This window comes from Taudactylus pleione, unplaced genomic scaffold (genome assembly GCF_031769625.1).
Source record: "Taudactylus pleione unplaced genomic scaffold, aTauple2 ptg000041l, whole genome shotgun sequence".
Classification (NCBI taxonomy): domain Eukaryota; kingdom Metazoa; phylum Chordata; class Amphibia; order Anura; family Myobatrachidae; genus Taudactylus; species Taudactylus pleione.
Window position 1 is genome coordinate 42,759,509 of NW_028284443.1, and position 16,159 is coordinate 42,775,667.

A 16,159-nucleotide genomic window follows, 5' to 3' on the forward strand; every position below is an offset into this window, starting at 1 on the left:
ACTGGAGTGTACTTTCGGGGGTTACAGCACCCTTAACGGTCAAGCCAGCCGGCCCTTTACTTATGACACAGGCGCACGCTTGGCACTACTTTGTTGATGCACGTGCGGCTACTGCGCACACAATTCACAAACACAGAAAATAATTTTTTTTTTGGTTTGGACTGGAGTGTACTTTCGGGGGTTACAGCACCCTTAACGGTCAAGCCAGCTGGCCCTTTACTTATGACACAGGCGCACGCTTGGCACTACTTTGTTGATGCACGTGCGGCTACTGCGCACACAATTCACAAACACAGAAAATAATTTTTTTTTTGGTTTGGACTGGAGTGTACTTTCGGGGGTTACAGCACCCTTAACGGTCAAGCCAGCCGGCCCTTTACTTATGACACAGGCGCACGCTTGGCACTACTTTGTTGATGCACGTGCGGCTACTGCGCACACAATTCACAAACACAGAAAATAATTTTTTTTTTGGTTTGGACTGGAGTGTACTTTCGGGGGTTACAGCACCCTTAACGGTCAAGCCAGCCGGCCCTTTACTTATGACACAGGCGCACGCTTGGCACTACTTTGTTGATGCATGTGCGGCTACTGCGCACACAATTCACAAACACAGAAAATAATTTTTTTTTTGGTTTGGACTGGAGTGTACTTTCGGGGGTTACAGCACCCTTAACGGTCAAGCCAGCCGGCCCTTTACTTATGACACAGGCGCACGCTTGGCACTACTTTGTTGATGCACGTGCGGCTACTGCGCACACAATTCACAAACACAGAAAATATATTATTTTTTTAGCACTTGGGGGGAGCACCCCTGATGGACAGAGCACCCCCTGGACAACACTGCAGCGCTCCTTTAGGACTGGGACACTGCACAGGACTTTGGAGTGGACACAGCCCCTATGGAGAACTGACTGCACAACACAGTCCAGCCAGCCCCTATGGACTTTGAAGTAGTGGACACAGCCCCTATTAACAACAGCAGCACAGCACAACACAGCCAGCCCCTATGGACTTTGAAGTAGTGGACAACAGCAGCACTACACTACACTACACTACACAGCCCTAACTCCCACCCTCCCTCTTCACTGTCCACAGCCGAGTGAGAAAATGGCGCCGACGTGGGTACCTTATATAGGATCCAAAACCCGCGAGACTCGGAAGGCGGGATGATGACGTTTTGCCTCGATTTCAGATCCGAGTCAGGCGGGAAAAGTCGAGCCTGATTCGGATCGGACTCGGATCGGGGGGGCTCGGGGGGGTTCGGATTTCAGAAATCCGAACCCGCTCACCCCTAATATATATATGTATATATACACACTTTGTATGTGTATAAATATATATATATATATATATATATGAGAGATACACCCCCATTTTTAGTTTTATATATATATATATATATATATATATATATATAAAAATATATGTGAGATACACTCCCATTTTTAGTTATGTGTATCTGTCTGTATTGTTACTCTTATGCAGTGCCCCTAATGCTGTGCCCCCAGTAGTTTTGTCCCATATGCATGGCCCCCTAAAGTGGCCCCTTAAGTAGTGTCCCTTATGCAGTGCCCCTAATGCTGTGCCACCAGTAGTTTTGTCCCATATGCATGGCCGGCTAAAGTGGCCCCCTAAACTAGTGCCCATTATACATGCCCCCCCTCCGCCCAGTACTTACCTCACCACCATGCTGTCTCCCGCTTCGCCGCTGCTTTGGCTGGATCAGGCTCTTCACATCGCGCTGGTGACGTCATGACGTCACCCACGCAGTGCATCACTGGGAACGCTGGCCTCTGAAGCGATCGGAGGCTTCTTTAGCCTCCGGTCTCTTCAGAGGCCAGTGTTCACAGTTCTGGGAGCCACAGAGGTTGGAGACTTTTGGATCATCGGATAATTTTGGATCATCAGGGGGGGTTTCTGGGTACTCAGAAACCCCCCATGCGTGCGCGGGTGGTGATGAGACTCCGTGCACATAGGAAGTTGCCAAGATCCTGCACGAGGTCTGAACAACCACTATTATGCAAATGTGGTCGATGGTTCTCGATGTTACCGATGTTTATGCTAACTTGCGTACTCATCAGGCTTTGAGTAAAGGGAGATGGGCGGCTTAATGTAGGGCTGGGCGTCTGCATCTTCTGCTGCTGTCTCCGTGCGTATGCATTGATTAGCATATTCTCGCAGTGGACGGGTGCGTGCGTTCTCTCCTTTGCGTTGCTTGCTGAATCAGGCCCTCAGCTGCACAGTGTCCATATCAAATTAATCAGCACAGTCTCCTGGTGCATCCTAGTCACATTGCATTGCGACTAGGATGCATTTTCAAGAAAAAAAGATACAAAAACAGATGCCCTGTCCTAGCAGAATAGCACTGGAATTGGAGCGCCAAGATGGGCTCTTTTACAAGCTCATCCCACAGATGCTTGCTAGGAATGAGATCTTGGGAATTTGTCGCGACTGCAGCAATGATGACGGAGGATACATCTGTATTATCTCAAGTAGATATTCATAAGAATTAGAGAAAATGTTTACCAAGTCGTTATCTTACTCGCTATTCTGTCCATCCATTAGCAATGTTTTATATAATATATTAATTTTCACATGTGTATTAAAACAGATATATTGCCAAGCCACTAATGGTATAATCAGCATATGATCTGTCTAGCATAGATATAACAGATAAAGACAATAATGCTTTTCCAAACAAATATAGATGCAATTTCTGAGCTTCAGATAATGCATCAATGCAGATAATTAAGAAAATAATAAACATGCATGTTTTAGGAAATCAATAAGTAGCTACATGATATAGGACATATTTCAAACATTTGCAAGAAATTATATTCAGTTTATGGATTGCAAAGAAATAACAAAATGCCCATTCAAGTAATTAATCGCGTACATTTACATGCAGATCTCACTGCAACAATATGCATTTTGCAGCAGAATATCTCATATCAGAAATATTGTTATGATCTTAATTGCAAAAAGAAAGACTGTGTAGGTTTTTTTAGATAAAACCATGCATGGCACTAAAGTATTTTATAGTAGAATATAGGACTCAAGGTTGAAGTGCAGAGACACCTTGTTCCTACTGCCCTTCTGTGTGCTAGGGGCAGTGAACAGATTGGTGAGAGTACACTGTGATCTGCCCTTGATCAGAAAATAGATAAACAAGGGGATCTGCTGTTGGAAAAGATATGGATAGTGTCCTGTTAGCGAGTGTTAGAGCAGGTTCCACACTTTCAAGGATTTCAATGACAGTCCACATGTAACAGGGGAAAAAATAAATTAGGTGGTATATTTATCAAAATTCGATTTACTTTCGTTTTGAAGTTAGATATAGCTCACCTCAAACCAAATGAAATCGAAAGTACAAATCCCTCTTCAAATCCCTCATTTATTAAGATTCGATTTTAAAAACATTTTCCAAATCGAATTCGATTTGGTTCGGTTTTGAACAGTGATTTGCTGTTCAATTTGGCATGTTCATGTAGAACTGCTTCATGCTTTCACTTTCAGCATGAGCAGTTAGTTTTCACACAGATACATGTATACATCAGTGAGATGCATGCATGTATCTTACTGTAACAAGCTTACAAACAGTTAAATTTTGAAAAAAAATGACTTGGGGTCCCCCCCTAAAACAAGAACAGCCTCGGACTATTCATAGCCAGTCCTGGTTGTCTAAGTACAGTGGAAATATTGCGTAGGGTTCCCCCTGTACTTAGCACAACCAGCACTGGGCTCTAATCCATTCCTGGTTCTGTAATTCAGGGGAAAAAATTGTGTAGGGTCCCCCTCTAATCTCCAGAACCAGCATCAGACCCTTTCTAGTGGGGTGCTGATGCCACAGCCAGGGGAGCCCTATCACTGGGCCCCCCAGCCACAGCATCAGCCCTGACCGCTAGTCAGCCCAGGCCAGGGATCCCTGGGGAGTTGGGGACTCCTCCAATAAATGGGTCCCCCTCTCCAGGGCACCCCTAGCCTACGCTGATTGCCTGGGGCCATCCCTGCCATCCCTGGGCAGTGAGTGGTGGGTTGATAGTGTCGGTGTAGTGCATTTGAAAAAGTATTAGATATTGTCTTTTGCTGTGGAACTGCAGGTCCCAGCAAGCCCCCTGCATGCTGGTACTTGGAGAACAACAAGTACCAGCATTCGGGGTATTACGGGCCCGCTGGTACCTGTAGTTTCACTGCAAAAGCAATATTAAAAAAAAACACAGGACACACACATTGTACACAGTATAAGTTTATTAAACATACATGCACTCACACATGCACACACACATGTACTCATACTCACTTATGTATCCCTGTAGCATCGGTCACCTTGTCCTGTAGATTATCCATAGGGTACCTGTGGAAAAAAAAACATACTCATCTTCTCCTATGGGTGGTTCGGTCCTCTTCGGTCCAAAGTAGGCATCCATGTAACAGATAACAACCACGATGGTTATCTCCCAAATGAAGAGCTCAGATGCAGCTCTAGCCTTTGTAGAGCCGTATCTGAGCGTTTATTGGCTGAGAGAGGTCAGCCCCGCCTCTCTCAGCCAATGAACGGCTCTCTTCATTAAAGTCAATGGAGAGCCGCAGGGTAACTAAACTTTATTTTGCTGTTCCCACCATTGACTTCAATGGAGGGATCCATTCATTGGCTGAGAGAGGCGGCCGCTGACCTCTCTCAGCCAATGAATGCTCAGATACAGGAAGTGACAACCATCGTGGTTGTTACTTAGTGTGTGGCTCGGTTTTATTAATTTATTTATTTTAAGAAGACTATGGATGCCTACAGGGACAAGTGGACCACTCCAGGCAATGTAGGTAAGTATGTGTGAGTGTGTATGTATGTATTAAAACTTTAATTTCACAGTGTGTGTGTCTTGTGTTTATTTAAACATTTCTTTACAGGTGAACTACAGGCAACAGCGGGCCCTTAATGCCCCACATGCTGGTACTTGTGGTTCCCCAAGTACCAGCATGCAATAGAGGCTTGCTGGGACCTGCAGTTCTACTGTAATGACAGTGTTTTTAATCTTCTTTTTTTACACCACACCTACACTATCAACCTGCCGCCCACTGCCCAGGGGTGGCGGGGACAGCCCCAGGCTATCAGCTTAGGCTAGGGGTGCCCTGGAGAGGGGGACCCCTAGCCTAAGCCCCCAACTCCCCAGGGATCCCTGGCCTGGGCTGACTAGTGGTCAGGGCTGATGCTGCGGCTGTGGGGCCCAGTGATAGGGCTCTCCTGGCTGTGGCATCAGCCCCTCACTAGAAAGGGTCTGGTGCTAGCTCTGGAGATTACAGAGGGATCCTAAACAATTTTTATCCCCTGTAAATCCAGAACCAGGACTGGATCAGAGCCCAGTGCTGGTTGTGCTAAGTACAGTGGAACCCTACGCATTTTTTTCCCTGTATGTAGACAACCAGGACAGGCTATGAAAAGTCCGGGGCTGGTTCTGTTTTCGGGGGGGGACCCAACGTAATTTTTATCAAAATCTACCTCTTTCTAAGCTTTTTACAGTAAGATACATGCATACATCTCACTGATGTATGCATGTATCTGTGTCAATCAGACCTGCTCATCCTCAAATTGAAAGCATGAAGCAGGTCTATTCATTTGGGAATTTGAAGTTCAATTTGAAGTTCGAAACTATTGTTCGATTTCAAATTGAATAATAGTAAATAAGGAATTTGTGTGTTGGTCTATGTAAAAGTACCGATGTTTTTCAGATGTTTGATTTGAGTAAAATTCAGTTTTGTTCGATTTTACATTTGATTTGGCCTTTAGTAAATACCCAAATGCAAAATCGAATGCAAATCGAATGCCAAAAATCAAAATTGAACTTTAGTAAATTTATCCTCAGGTGTGTGTGATTACCATATTAAGGTACTTGCTCCTGTGGTCCAGTCCATGTACAGACCAGGACCACTTTTGTGTAGACGTGTGTTTCGCCAATACTGTGTCCTGTTCACTTCATGTCCATGTGGAGACCATCATCCTCATACTTATTTCTGCATCAGGGAGGCAAATCAATTGCTGAGAAATCATGATTGGCATCCCAGAGACCAATCAGGATGCAGTTAGTGGGTTAGTATACAATTATCTTGGAAGTGCTAGTGATTGGCACGTTTTGGGACAATCAGGAAGTTGTAACGGAAACAGGTAGCTGATCCTAACTCGCTGATCTGGACATAAGACAGCGTTATTTAGCAGTTATTGGAATTACTAAAATTAAAGCCCAGTTTGCATAAGAATAGTAACATGTAATCATGGGTGTGTAGTCAGGCTGGTGGTCACATAAGGGTAAAACCGATTAATCTCACACCCATATTCAATCACATGGCATCTGATCTCAGGGCATCCAATCAGCAAGGTAGTGCTGTTAATTAACTCTAATTAGGTTAAATGACATTGTATTTTAGGAGATGGTGCATAACTAAAGCAAATCAGGATTCTCTGGGTTGAACAATGTCATCTAATAAATAGTGATAAGACAAACCTAAAAAAGTGTGTACATGGTAATAACACCTATTACTCACTAGAAAATCAGTCTGAAAGACTGAATCTACAATGATAGAAATGTCATATAAAGAAAGAATGATGATTGAATGTATAGAAAACATAGGTTATGAAAAATTAAATTTGTGAAAAAAAAATGTGCTAACCTATAATGTATATTATTTGGTTATATAAGATGAATAGAAGTACAAATGTTGGGTGAGTGAATAAAATTGGTGTATTAACACCAAGGCAAAAAATGGGTCTCAAACAGTTGTAGTGAAAAGAAAATGCACAAAGCTGTGAGATGTATTGTTTTAAACAAAGGGTTGTAACATCGTTGGGAGAAGGAAGTCATATTAATATACAGGAACAAAGGGCATAGTGTTTGTTTACAAAGAGGTATTGTGCTACCCGATAACGGGGTGTGAAAGAAAGAAATTTGTTGTCCACAATTAAAAGTGAGTAAGGGGCCTATTCATCATCAATTAATTTTCACAAAATTTTTAATATAAAATATACCCATCAACATATTTTTAGATATAGCACTTTGTATTGTAGATGGACATATTTCTACAACCACATACAAAAAACAAGTGGATTGTAATAATTATCTGAACTACAAAAGCTGTCATTATAAACCTGGACAATATCCCCAAGGGACAATATTTAAGACTTAAAAGAAATTGTTCAGATAATTATCACTTCACTCTACAAGCAAAGGAACTAACAGATCGTTTTCTAGAACAAGGTTATCCGATAGGACTCCTTGAACTAGCGTTTCATGAAGTAGAAAACAGAGATAGAGATTCTCTTTTAGATCCTTCTAAAAAAGTGAAAAATAAGGAGGTACAAGAATTTCCACTTTTTATTTCAAAATTCAATTCTAGATCTAAAGAAATCAAGCATATTATAAAGAAAAACTTTCCAATTCTGAAACTTGATAATACTCTAACTGAATATTTAGGAGAAGAACCCAAGATAGTGTTTAGAAAGGCTACTACTCTTAAAGAACATCTAGCACCCAGCCATTTTAGAAATACCAACCCGGGAACGCTAAAAACCTCAAATTGGCTGAATGATAAAATTGTAGGATGCTTTAAATGTGGGAGGAATCATTGCTTAACATGTGAACATATTAAAAATAGAAGTAAAGAGTTTGTATCCACTTCTTTAAAAACATCTTTTTATATCAAAAGCTTGATCAATTGTCAATCAACCTATGTGGTGTATTTACTTTTTTGTAAATGTGGTCTAGAACATTAAATACTAGATTCCTAGAGCATAGGAGAAATGTCATCAATGGTAATCTAAAGCACAATGTTTCTAGACATGTTAAGCACTATCATAACGGTGATGTTAAAACGCTCAGTATTCAGGGCATTGAGGTGGTAAAACCTACAGAAAGAGGAGGAGATAGATTCTCCATTTTATGTAAAAAAGAAACATTTTGGATCTATTCACTAGGAACACGGTCTCTCTTAGGGTTAAATGAATGCATGGAACTCAATAATATATGAAAAACATATCAATCAGAAAATTGTATCATTAGGTTTCTTCTTTTCTCTTTTTGAGTAACAATGGATTAATGAATATATCGTTCTTCTGCATATCTATTTCTATATATGCACTATGTGTGCATTATATTTATATGCATATTGAGGTATATACATGTGCATTTATGTATCTGTAGTGGTCTGCAACTGTGTTTTATTTTTGGTCCCTTTACAATATTTTTAAAGTCTATAATTGCAATATGGACACATGATTGTGTACTAGTGGGGAGAAAAGTGGTAAACTATATACAAAGACCATCATATGAATAAATATATGGATTTAAATATATAAAGGTTAATTCTAGCGATTAATACTGCTAAGATCAACATTAAATTGGTGAAAATAAATTCAATGTACTAAGAATAATATAAAATATAAAATAAAAATTAAAATTAAAATAACAAATTCCTTCCCAACCTGGGGTTAGAACCAAGGACCTCATGAGAATTGGTTAGCTGCCTTAGCCTGTTGAGCTATAGCACCTCAGCTATTACAAAAGGATTATCTAGGTATACTTATCATTCAACACTAGAGGAATGTAACTGATAGAATTTAAAATCAAGTGATAGCACTTTGGACCTCATTCAGAGTCGGTCGAAGCGGCCGCACGGTCATACGCCACCGATGTTCGCTATACCGCGCATGCGTAAAATTCGCAATGCGCGTGCGCAAACTAGCCGCTACGATCAGAAATTTCTCTCTCCTTGAACACAGCCAGGTCGGTAGTTTGAGTGACAGATTGAGGCGTTTGTGGGTGGTAACAGGGGAAGGTGCTTGAAAACGGGGGAGTGGAGATACGAACGCAGGCGTGCCTTATTATGCGAATGGCATTTTATGGAAGTGCATACGGTTTATGGGAGTGCATAATTAACAAAGTAGCGTCATGGCACATGTGACATGGGAGGTTTTTACACTGACATGATCATAGAGCTTAAGAGAGGGTATGGTCAACCTTAAGCTCTACGACCAGTTCCGATGGTTCCTGATGGTCTCGATTAATCCTTATATGCCCGGAGATGACGTGCAATGCGTACGAGAAGGGGGCGTATTTTTTTGAATTCCGACCACTTCCTACCCTTGGTCGGCCAGATACTGATCCGAATTTAGGGACGCAACTTGCGAGGGAATCATTTGAATATCCGGCCCCTTTTCCCGTACGACCGTGCGGCCACTTCGACCAACTCTGAAAGAGGTCCTATGTTCTTTAGATGCCATTATTCAGAGATTTTATATTATGTATTATATTTGTCAATATGTATTTTTGTTTTTTAATTGCATTAATAACAATGTGCCTAAATTATCCTTATGCGAGATACTCAAAACAAACGGATGCTGTCCTCATTTATTAATTACCTAACTACAGGTGTATATAATCAGTGTAACATGTGGATTGGACAGGATCCCTTTAAATACTCAATAGGATTACCATAGGGTCTACACACCAGTTCCCTTTTTGCCTTCTGAGGAAACTGCTATTTCCAACAGCGGAGAAACGCGTTAAGGAACAGGGATACTCCGTCCCACAGCAGTTGCCTCTAATTGATATACTGCCGGACCATCTAAGCTCTTTCTTCGACCAACAGCTGATCAGCGTGGGCTCTTACCACACTGCCTGCCGTGAAATGTGCCGCCGCTCTCTCCACCGCTAGCCTGCTGGCAAGGACAGTGAAGCTGTGTAAGCAGAATTCCTACTGCACACATAAACAGCAACCTGCACTACTGCCTCTCGGTAAGTGTGCCGCCGCTCTCTCCACCGCTAGCCTGCTGACAAGGACAGTGAAGCTGTATAAGCAGAATTCCTACTGTGCATAAAAACAGCAAACCTGCATTGCATGGCCCTATGGAGACCGACTAAGCAGAGCCCTTATTGCTTTTAAACAACTGGCACTGAGTATTACAGACCGACTAAGCAAAACCCTTATTGCTTTCAACAACTGGCAGTGGTAAGAAAGTAATTAGGAGATTGTAACATTTTCTCCTCAAAAAATTCACGATCTTAAGATTTCTTGCAACATATGGGCTGCTAATCTGGACTGATTTAAAGGTCATCAAATACGAATAAGTGGAGTTGTAATTTAGCTGGTGAGATAAATTCTATTCTTTGGAAAGAAAGAATAAGAATTACTTGTTCTAAAGGCTTTAGATCAATATTTTTGGTCTTAAAAGGATACTAACTGCTCCCAATTGGGTTCCCATTAGACGAAGTTCATTCATATTAGCATATATTTTATCAATTATTTTTGAAGTTGTATTATTTCTATAATGTCTGTACAGTATTGTATCTGTGCAATCTAATCTAATCTGTGTATTTAATATGTTGATGGATATATTTTATATTAAAAATTTCTTGATACTTTTTTAAAATCTTTCTGCGCTCCTTGTTATTTGGTTAACAGTGGTTTTTGTTTATATTTAGAGTATTACAGATTTACTCTGTAGGAGCAGCAGAGAAATAATTAGTAAAGTGTTGAACAATTTTAATAATTTTATTCTTATAAATCTATATGCGCCCGAATTCTATGTTATTGTATTTGTTGTAATTTTCACAAAAGCAGGTGAAAATGCACATTTTCACCTCCAATTGTAGAAATTAAGTTATCGGGCCATTAGTCAAGAAGGTAAAACAGGAGATATTACAGGTATCTCTTGCTTCCCTTTCTCAGGCGGAATGGCCCGCTGTCCCCATACACTAGTATGGGGACAGCATTAATCAAGCTCTGAAAATATAATATTTTCAGAGCTTGACTGCGGGAGCATTCACCATCTTCAGATGGTGAATGCTCCTGCTCCGGCATTGTCACCCGCTCTTTCCCTATGGGAAGAAGGTCCGGGTTGCGAACCCTCCGCCTCTTCCCCTATGGGAAGAAGGTCCGGGTTGGATCCCTCTACCTCTGTCCGGCTCCTTCCACCGGACTTCGGGGCTCTTGTGCGCATGTGTGACCTGTAGGTCACGCATGCGCACTCCTGTCACTGCTCCAACAGGAGCAGTGAAACCACTCGCGGGGGCAGCTGATTTCGCATCAGCTGTCACCGCGCTGGAGCAATGATGAATTGCTCTGGCAGCTGTGTCCTTGTGCATCCTTGTCACATTGCATTGCGACTTAGATGCAATTTCAGCAAAAACAGATGCCCAGCGCCAGCAGAGTTACACAGGACCTGGCATCTCACTCACGCGCTGCATGGTGTATTGATGCTAGATGAGCAAGGACACATCTGTAAATAAATAGTAGGGTGAAAAGGTGGTGAAAAAATAATGTATGAAAGTGTCAAGGGTAGTATATACCCAGGAAAACAAAGTATGTAAAAAAAAAGAGAGACTGGAAATATGATAAGATTGATAATAAAACCAATAACAATATTAAAAGTAATACAATCAGAGATGATAGATAATAAACAGAAAGAAAAATATATATGAGAATGTATATTAAAATTGTATTAAAAATATTATGTAGGTAGTTAACATTTGATGGCTGATATTTAGATTGGTGGATATTTGCAAATGGAAGGTGTATATGCTGTAGTTTATATATTTATTCAAACCATGTGGTTTCAGTGCTCCCAGGTGGTAGGTCCATTCACTTTCAAGTTTTAAAATTTACTTGGCAAAATTATCTCCTCTGATGCCCAGATTGACTTTTCACAGTCCGAAGATTTTCACCTACCTTTCTCAGAGGTTCTCTCTTTTCTTCTTTAAGCCAGAGTGGTTGTTGTATTTTTTTTCTTTTTTATACAAACTTTACCTCTCTATTACAGAGAATATAAAAGTTTGAATGAGAAAATTAGTTGAAACAAAAAAGTTGGCCTTTTACTGTAAGTTGTCTACTCATACATTTGGCACATAGATTTAACAGTAGACATAGATGTAGAAGTTCTGTTTGTGAAATGTTGCAGGACCATTAGCAATTGGGTACTTATGGTAATACACGTAACAAACACATACAGTCAGGTGCATAAATATTGGGACATTGACAGAATTTTCATATTTTGGCCTCTATTCATCACCACAATGGCTTTGAAATGAAACAAACAGGATGTGCTTTAACTGCAGATTTTCAGATTTAATTTGAGGGTAATTACTTCCAAATCAGGTGAACGGTGTAGGAATTACAACGGTTTCTATATGTGCCTCCCACTTTTTAAGGGGCCAAAAGTAATGGGACAAACTAAACAATCCTAAATCTAACTTTCACTTTTTAATACTTTGTTGCAAATCCTTTGCAGGCAATTACAACCTGAAGTCTGGAACACATAGACATCACCAGACGCTGGGTTTCATCCCTGGTGATGCTCTGCCAGGCATCTACTTCAAATGTCTTCAGTTCCTGCTTGTTCTTGGGGCATTTTCCCTTCAGTTTTGTCTTCATCAAGTGAAATGCACGCTCAGTCAGATTCAGGTCAGGAGATTGACTTGGCCATTGCATAACATTCCACTTTTTAGCCTTCAATAACTCTTTGGTTGCTTTTGCAGTCAGCTTCGGGTCATTGTCCATCTGCACTGTGAAGCGCCGTCCAATGAGTTCTGAAGCATTTGACTGAATATGAGCATATAATATTGCCCGAAACATGTCAGAATTCATTCTGCTGCTTTTGTCAGCAGTCACATCATCAATAAATACAAGGGAACCAGTACCATTGGCAGACATACATGCCCACGCCATGACACTACCACCACCATGCTTCACTGATGAGGTGGTATGTTTTGGATCATGAGCAGTTCCTTTCCTTCTCCATACTCTTCTCTTCCCATCACTCTGGTCCAAGTTGATCTTTGTCTCATCTGTCCATACGATGTTGTTCCAGAACTGTAAAGGCTTTTTTAAATGTTGTTTGGCAAACTCTAATCTGGTCTTCCTGTTTTTTGAGGCTCACCAATGGTTTACATCTTGTGGTGAGCCCTCTATATTCACTCTTGTGAAGTCTTCTCTTGATTGTTGACTTTGACACATATACACCTACCTCCTGGAGAGTGTTCTTGATTTGGCCAACTGTTGTGGAGGGGTTTTTCAACACCAGGGAAATAATTCTTCTGTCATCCACCACAGTTGTTTTCCGTAGTCTTCCGGGTTTTTTGGTGTTGCTGAGCTGTCCGGTGCATTCTTTTTTTTTAAGAATGTTCCAAACAGTTGATTTGGCCACACCTAATGGTTTTGCTATCTCTCTGATGGGTTTGTTTTGATTTTTCAGCCTAATGATGGCTTGCTTCACTGATAGTGACAGCTCTTTGGATCTCATATTGAGAGTCGACAGCAACTGATTCCAAATGCAAATGTCACACCTAGAATCAATTCCAGACCTTTTACCTGCTTAATTGATAATGAAATAATGAGGGAATAGCCCACACCTGTCCATGAAATAGCTTTTGAGTTATTAGTCCCATTACTTTGGGCCCCTTAAAAAGTGGGAGGCACATATAGAAACCGTTGTAATTCCTACACCGTTCACCTGATTTGGATGTAATTACCCTCAAATTAAATCTGAAAGTCTGCAGTTAAAGCACATCTTGTTTGTTTCATTTCAAAGCCATTGTGGTGGTGAATAGAGGCCAAAATATGAAAATTCTGTCAATGTCCCAATATTTATGCACCTGACTGTACATAACATCTGTCTATCACATTATAGTCTGGGTATCACCACTTTTCAATGGCACATACTGAAGGAAATTACATTTCTGAACCATTAGGAAGTCATTGGAGATATGGATGAGAGCTTAAAAAAACTCACAGTGCACTTAGAACTAGGGTTGGCCATAGACCAGCAAAGAATAGCAATTATTGATGGTCTGATGGTGAGTGGTTTTACCATTGATGGAAGGCCATGGTGGTGAGTGCCAGCCTTGCTATGTGCAAGCACAGACACCATCTGTGCATGTGCGTAGGCAAACCATTGATGGTTTCTTACTGATGTTGAAAAGCCTCGACCATTGAGTTGGTGATAGACATTGCTACTTAGAACAGTCTTTGGAATGGTTTGAAAGCCTTTTGAAGCATTGAGCAAGATTATATTTAAGAGAATGGAGACTTAAAAACAACAACCAGAACTGACCCAATAGTTCTTCAAAGGTGGACATGTGTTGTTGAAGCATTTTGAACTTCTTTCTCAGGACTCCATTCAAAATGATGCCTTTTTCTAAGAACTTTGAGACAATAAAAGTTAAATACATCTTAATGGAAAATAATGATACTGGTGCATGCAATTTGTTTTTGTATAATATATGCTTCTTGTAGCCCTTTTAAGTAGTGTTTTAGAAAAATGTAATAAAATTATGTTCTCAATATGTGTATCCTTCTGTGCACTATTTGGCAACATGACTCAAAGTTCTTGTAGCTTTTTAGCATATCTCTGCCCACTATCCTATTAGGCATAATTAAAACAGTAATTTATTAGTCAAAATTATTTTGTAGAAAATATAGTAATACATCTTAAGTCCTAAGCACACATGGATCAACCCCACAAAAGTTCTCCATAGATCACTATTGCAAAAGCAACATCCAGTCATTTGTAATTAATGGGAACTATAACACAACTGTAACAGGACTATATTTTCTTCTTAGAATATATCTAAAATATTTAAAATATAATAATTACAATAGTTATAATTAATTTAGTTGTAATGTTATTTAAATAGGAAATATAGGATATGTAAAATGTATATGTATTTTACTGTTCCGAAAGCAAAACAGTTTCTTAAGTAAATAAAAAGGTGGCATATATTATATACTGTACATATTTCAAGGAACAGATATGCGATATTCTTAGCAGTGGATTTGGTGCCAAATATTATTAATTTAAACTCATTAAAGCTTAAAAGTGGCATTTGTCAACCTACACAAATAAAGGTTTCTCTGGATTTATTAATATGTATCGAAATTGCCATATTATTTTCCAATCTGAGGTTAAAATCAAATATTTTCCATTAACCCCAGTTGAACTCAGCATTAGTAAAACTACTAATATTTCTGTAATCAGAAACTACTCCCCATCTCCCCCAAAGAATAGTGCATGCATGCATACTAAAAGCTAGAGATGAGCGGTTCGGGTTTGGTTCGGCTCTTCCCGCCTTGTTCAAATCTCTGAATGAGGCAAAACGTCATCTTTTACAGACATCTCGACACAGATGTCCGATAAAGATGACATTTTGTCAATATAAGATGATGTTTTGCCTTGTTCTGGCTCGTTCTGAGATCCGAACTTGGCGGGAAGATCCAAACCAAAACTAAATTGCTCATCTCTACTAAAACCATTAGATGTGCCTGTGCAATGAAGAAAACACCAATCACCATCAGTAATGCATTCAGAAACAACCAATGAGTTTGCTAGTGCTGGCAACCTCAAGTCCACTAGTTACAACTGCCTTTGACCACTGACAAATAATGAATATAATGTCCTTAGGTGTAAATACATGTGTAATTGTCTACATCTGTTTGCAATTGCACAGCAGCCCTAGATCCATTTGCCCTACTCTAGAATGCGCCTTCCCTCCCCTGTCCTGCCACTTCAGACAAAGGCTGGTGTAAATGCCAGATTTCTGCAAATTTACATAGATGCATATGCATTTGCGCAATTTTTTGGGCATGCACAAAGTGATTTCATGCAAGATATGCTATGCTACCTGTACTACTCTGCATTAGGCCCTATACTGTTTGTTGTTGAAATGCAAGTAAAGTATTACATATCAGGAAAATAAATCCATTGACTCTATAATCAATGCTTTCATATATAATGCAGCCGTTTTTTTTAAATTTAACATACTGGGTAATTTTTTGTCTAATAAATTCAAAAGAGTTTTAATTGATAGCTGCAAAAGGTAACGTTATGTAGAATGATGTATTATATGAACAGGAACATGTTTAACTTCTATTTAAAGTGCTTATTGATCTGTTTGTAAGGTTTCTGTATTTTTCCAATAAGCTCAAAATTCCGAATTAATTATAAGAAGGACACCCTTCTGCTACCATATTTGAAAAATGAATACTGTCTCTTTAATGAACAAAAATCCCAGTATAATGTAATACCAATGTTAATGCCAGTAAGTAATAATAACATGGAGCTCTGATTGTGTAGAATGACATTTGGCTTAGCAGTTTTAACATATTGCACAAAATGTGG